Source organism: Trichomycterus rosablanca, chromosome 11, assembly GCF_030014385.1.
Source record: "Trichomycterus rosablanca isolate fTriRos1 chromosome 11, fTriRos1.hap1, whole genome shotgun sequence".
Taxonomy (NCBI): Eukaryota; Metazoa; Chordata; class Actinopteri; order Siluriformes; family Trichomycteridae; genus Trichomycterus; species Trichomycterus rosablanca.
The window spans coordinates 36,202,637-36,208,458 of record NC_085998.1 but is presented as its reverse complement, the minus strand read 5'-3'; positions in this window follow the sequence as shown (position 1 = coordinate 36,208,458).

Sequence of the window (5,822 nt, the reverse complement as noted above, 5' to 3'; positions counted from 1 at the left end):
TGTCCATTTTATCAGCTCCACTTACCATATAGAAGCACTTTGTAGTTCTACAATTACTGACTGTAGTCCATCTACTGTATTTCTCTGCATGATTTGTTAGCCTCCTTTCATGCTGTTCTTCAATGGTCAAGACCCCCACAGGACCACCACAGAGCAGGTATTATTTGGGTGGTGAAAACAGTTCCTAAGGATCACTGCTGGATAGTTACAGAAAAGAAATAGCAGCTTGGGGTCACAGTGTTTCCAAAACTACCATCAAACTACCATCCATGCCAACAGATTATTTGGAACGCTTGAAAGCCTTTCCTTTCAAAAAGCTGTAAATGTAAGCTCCTAGAGTTCACTAAACACTACTGGGATTTTAACTTTTCTATGGTCAGATGACATGAAAATTGGGTTTTTTGGAAATAAATGTCATTATGGAATCATAAAATAGCTGGAAATTTTAATTGAAATCTGCCTGCTTCTGCCAAGACACTAATAATGGGTCTCCAGCAGGAGAATAATGGATAAAATATATCCAGATTGACACAAACATCAATTGCTGAACACAATGACTGAATCTCTAAACCCTTTGGGAAAGCTGTGGGGTAAAAGATAGGAATCTGCACCAGCAGAAAATTGGATTGGACCTCGATTTCAAGAGAAAGCAGATTGCGAACTGATAAGCTGGCAACTCTGTGAGGAATAAGCCATGATAAATAGAAACACGTCCACCTGGAGTGAATTAATGCTCAGCGAGGCATGGGTGACTGTCAGTTCAGAGGAACCAACATGTCAGTCTAACATATAAGCCTCCATGCCTCCCTCCGTTAGCCAAGCTAGAAGGATACGATTCTGTTCGTGCCCCCCATCCCGTCGATCTCACGGCAGGTGGGCTCATTAAATCCCACCTCATAAAACTGCTTAAGGTACAATTTAGAATTTGTGTACAGGTACATGATTTCTCTATTGCCAAACCCAAACACACACACTCTACTGTCCAACATAGATTAACAGAGGTAAAGTGCTGACCAATGCATAATTGAATCCACCATTCCTTAAAAGCAGCATGACCTTGACTTTACCCATGCCAAGGACCATCCCTGTTGGCATGGTAACCAGCCTACCCAATACCTGGCTGACCTATCACTAAAGAAAACATCAGACCTGCCTTTGAATTTGCCTGTAAATCATATTTGTACATTTGACTTATTGTATACTTAATATAGACAAGACAGTGTGAAGGTTGTGTGTATGAAAAAGCATTATTCTTTAATGTGAAGATGTGTTTTATATACTGATCAGCCATAACATTAAAACCACCTCCTTGTTTCTACACTCATTGTCCATTTTATAAGGTCCACTTACCATATAGAAGAACTTTGTAGTTCTACAATTACTGACTGTAGTCCATCTGTTTCTCCGCATGCTGTGTTAGCCCCCTTTCATTCTGTTCTTCAATGGTCAGGACCCCCACAGGACCACCACAGAGCAGGTATTATTTGGGTGGTGGATCATTCTCAGCACTGCAGTGACACTGACATGGTGGTGGTGTGTTAGTGTGTGTTGTGCTGGTATGAGTGGATCAGACACAGCAGCGCTGCTGGAGTTTTTAAACACCGCACTGTCACTGCTGGACTAAGAATAGTCCACCAACCAAAAATATCCAACTCAAACAGAAGCAATGGATGAGCGACCATCTCTGACTAAGGTGGACCAATTAGGTAAGAGTGTCTAATAGAGTGGACAGTGAGTGGACACGGTATTTAAAAACTCCACTCATGATCTGATCCACTCATACCAGCACAACACACACTAACACACCACCACCATGTCAGTGTCACTGCTGTGCTGAGAAGGATCCACCACCCAAATAATACCTGCTCTGTGGTGGTCCTGACCATTGAAGATCAGGGTGAAAGCAGGTTAAAAAAAAAGTATGTAGAGAAACAGATGGACTACAGTTAGTAATTGTAGAACTACAAAGTGCTTCTATATGGTAAGTGGAGCTGATAAAATGAACAGTGAGTGTAGAAACAAGGAGGTGGTTTTAATGTTATGGCTGATCGGTGTATATGTGAGAGCATTTATTATCTTGTTGAACTTGGGATTAAAAGGATGGTAGCTTACAACAGGTACACAGCAGGGTTGGAGCAGTGCATACATGTAGTCATCAACATAAAGCCAGACACGTTTACAGGGAGCACCACACTGCTGTCATTTGAAAGTATTTAGCCAGATTGAAAACCAGATATGCATCAGAATGCTGAATCCGTATCACCATGCATGTGGTACCTGCCAGAAGTTTTAGTAGTCCAATCTTGAGATAATGAACTGAGCAAGCACTTTAGTGGCCTCTATAAAGAGAAATAGCCTAATCATCCTGATGAGCTGGAGAGAATACCAGCACGAATGACCGGGTTAGGTTACGGACATGAGCAGAGAGAGAGTCATAAGGTGTAATCAGTAAGTTCTTTGAGGAAAATGACAACATCTTCACACAGGAAGGCTTATCCAGGAATATATAGCAGCTCGCTTATACTGAAATCCATCTTCAGGTAATGAGCTGACATTCATTCTCAGATATCTACCAGACATGCTGAGTTGCAGGTCATAATGCGAGTATCTGAGGGGGAGACAGTACTTTCCAAAAAAGGTAGGTAGAGCAAAAATGCTTTAAAGGAATCCAGTTTACATGAAGAATAAAATACAGTGTATCACAAAAGTGAGTACACCCCTCACATTTCTGCAAATATTTTATTATATCTTTTCATGGGACGACGCTATTGACATGAAACTTGGATATAACTTAGAGTAGTCAGTGTACAACTTGTATAGCAGTGTAGATTTACTGTCTTCTGAAAATAACTCAACACACAGCCATTAATGTCTAAATGGCTGGCAACATAAGTGAGTACACCCCACAGTGAACATGTCCAAATTGTGCCTAAAGTGTCAATATTTTGTGTGACCACCATTATTATCACTGCCTTAACCCTCCTGGGCATGGAATTCACCAGAGCTGCACTGGTTGCTACTGGAATCATCTTCCACTCCTCCATGATGACATCACGGAGCTGGTGGATGTTAGACACCTTGAACTCCTCCACCTTCCACTTGAGGATGCGCCACAGGTGCTCAATTGGGTTTAGTCCATCACCTTTACCTTCAGCTTCCTCAGCAAGGCAGTTGTCATCTTGGAGGTTGTGTTTGGGGTCGTTATCCTGTTGGAAAACTGCCATGAGGCCCAGTTTTCGAAGGGAGGGGATCATGCTCTGTTTCAGAATGTCACAGTACATGTTGGAATTCATGTTTCCCTCAATGAACTGCAGCTCCCCAGTGCCAGCAACACTCATGCAGCCCAAGACCATGATGCTACCACCACCATGCTTGACTGTAGGCAAGATACAGTTGTCTTGGTACTTCTCACCAGGGCGCCGCCACACATGCTGGACACCATCTGAGCCAAACAAGTTTATCTTGGTCTCGTCAGACCACAGGGCATTCCAGTAATCCATGTTCTTGGACTGCTTGTCTTCAGCAAACTGTTTGCTGGCTTTCTTGTGCGTCAGCTTCCTTCTGGGATGACGACCATGCAGACCGAGTTGATGCAGTGTGCGGCGTATGGTCTGAGCACTGACAGGCTGACCTCCCACGTCTTCAACCTCTGCAGCAATGCTGGCAGCACTCATGTGTCTATTTTTTAAAGCCAACCTCTGGATATGACGCCGAACACGTGGACTCAACTTCTTTGGTCGACCCTGGCGAAGCCTGTTCCGAGTGGAACCTGTCCTGGAAAACCGCTGTATGACCTTGGCCACCATGCTGTAGCTCAGTTTCAGGGTGTTAGCAATCTTCTTATAGCCCAGGCCATCTTTGTGGAGAGCAACAATTCTATTTCTCACATCCTCAGAGAGTTCTTTGCCATGAGGTGCCATGTTGAGTATCCAGTGGCCAGTATGAGAGAATTGTACCCAAAACACCAAATTTAAAAGCCCTGCTCCCCATTTACACCTGGGACCTTGACACATGACACCAGGGAGGGACAACGACACATTTGGGCACAATTTGGACATGTTCACTGTGGGGTGTACTCACTTATGTTGCCAGCTATTTAGACATTAATGGCTGTGTGTTGAGTTATTTTCAGAAGACAGTAAATCTACACTGCTATACAAGCTGTACACTGACTACTCTAAGTTATATCCAAGTTTCATGTCTATAGTGTTGTCCCATGAAAAGATATAATGAAATATTTGCAGAAATGTGAGGGGTGTACTCACTTTCGTGATACACTGTAAGTTCCTTCATTGTACACAAATGTGAGGTAAAAGTTACAGGAACAGTTTATGTTAGTGCACTATACACTGATCATCCATAACATTAAAACCACCTCCTTGTTTCTACACTCACTGTCCATTTTATCAGCTCCACTTACCATATAGAAGCACTTTGTAGTTCCACAATTACTGACTGTAGTCCATCTGTTTCTCTGCATGCTTTGTTAGCCCCCAGAGCAGGTATTATTTGGGTGGTGGGTCATTCTCAGCACTGCAGTGACACAGACAACAGCGCCCCGTGGGCAGCGTCCTGTGACCACTGATGAAGGTCTACAAGATGACCAACTCAAACAGCAGCAATAGATGAGCGATCGTCTCTGACTTTACATCTACAAGGTGGACCAATTAGTTTAGAGTGTCTAATAGAGTGGGCAGTGAGTGGACACGGTATTTAAAAACTCCATACCAGCACAACATACACTAACACACCACCACCATGTCATTGTCACTGCAGTGCTGAGAATCATTCACCACCTAAATAATACCTGCTCTGTGGTGGTCCTGTGGGGGTCCTGATCATTGAAGTGAAAGCAGGCAAAAAGGTATGTAGAGGAATAAATGGACTACAGTCAGTAATTGTGGAACTACAAAGTGCTTCTACTGTATATGGTAAGTGGAGCTGATAAAATGGACAGTGAGTGTAGAAACAAGGAGGTGGTTTTAATGTTATGGATGATCGGTGTATGTAAATGCAGTGCTTTGTGTGTTTGTGTGTGTGTGTGTGTGTGTGTGTGTGTGTAAGGTAAGAGTACAAAATGTGTACAGCATTTTGTATAAATGTTAGATTTGTCCTTTGTCCTAATATGAGAAAATTCAGAGAGCATTTTGTATAAATATAAAAGTACTGAATGTGAGATCATTTTGTGCGAATCTAAAGTGAAATTAGTAAATCAGAGAGCACCTTTGCAAATGCAAGAACGTTTTGTCGATGTAAGGTAAAAGTAGTAAATGTTCAGTTCAGGAATGCCTTAAAAATAGCAGTTAAATAGCTTCTCATTTTAAAATGCCCGTATCTAAAGAGTCCCATCAACTGGAACTGTGACAAACTCGCCTGGACGAGAACCCAAGTTTGTTTTATCCCCACAGTGCAGAGAATGATTAAAAAGGCAAAACAGTTCCTAAGGATCACTGCTGGATAGTTACAGAAAAGAAATAGCAGCTTGGGGTCACAGTGTTTCCAAAACTACCATCAAATGCCACATCCATGCCAACAGATTATTTGAAACGCCTGCCAAGAAAAGCCTTTCCTGTTAAAAAGCTGTAAATGTAAGCTCCTAGAGTTCACTAAACACTACTGGGACTTTAACTGGAATAATTTTCTACGGTCAGATTAAATGAAAATTGAGTTTTCTTTTAGGAATCAATGTCATAATGGAATAATAAAATAGCAGGAAATTTTAATTGAAATGTTAAATGCAAAAGCATTTTGAATGGATTTTAATTCACTTTGTAAATAATATGTAAAAATAAAGTAAACAGTAAAGATGAGAGCATTTTGTT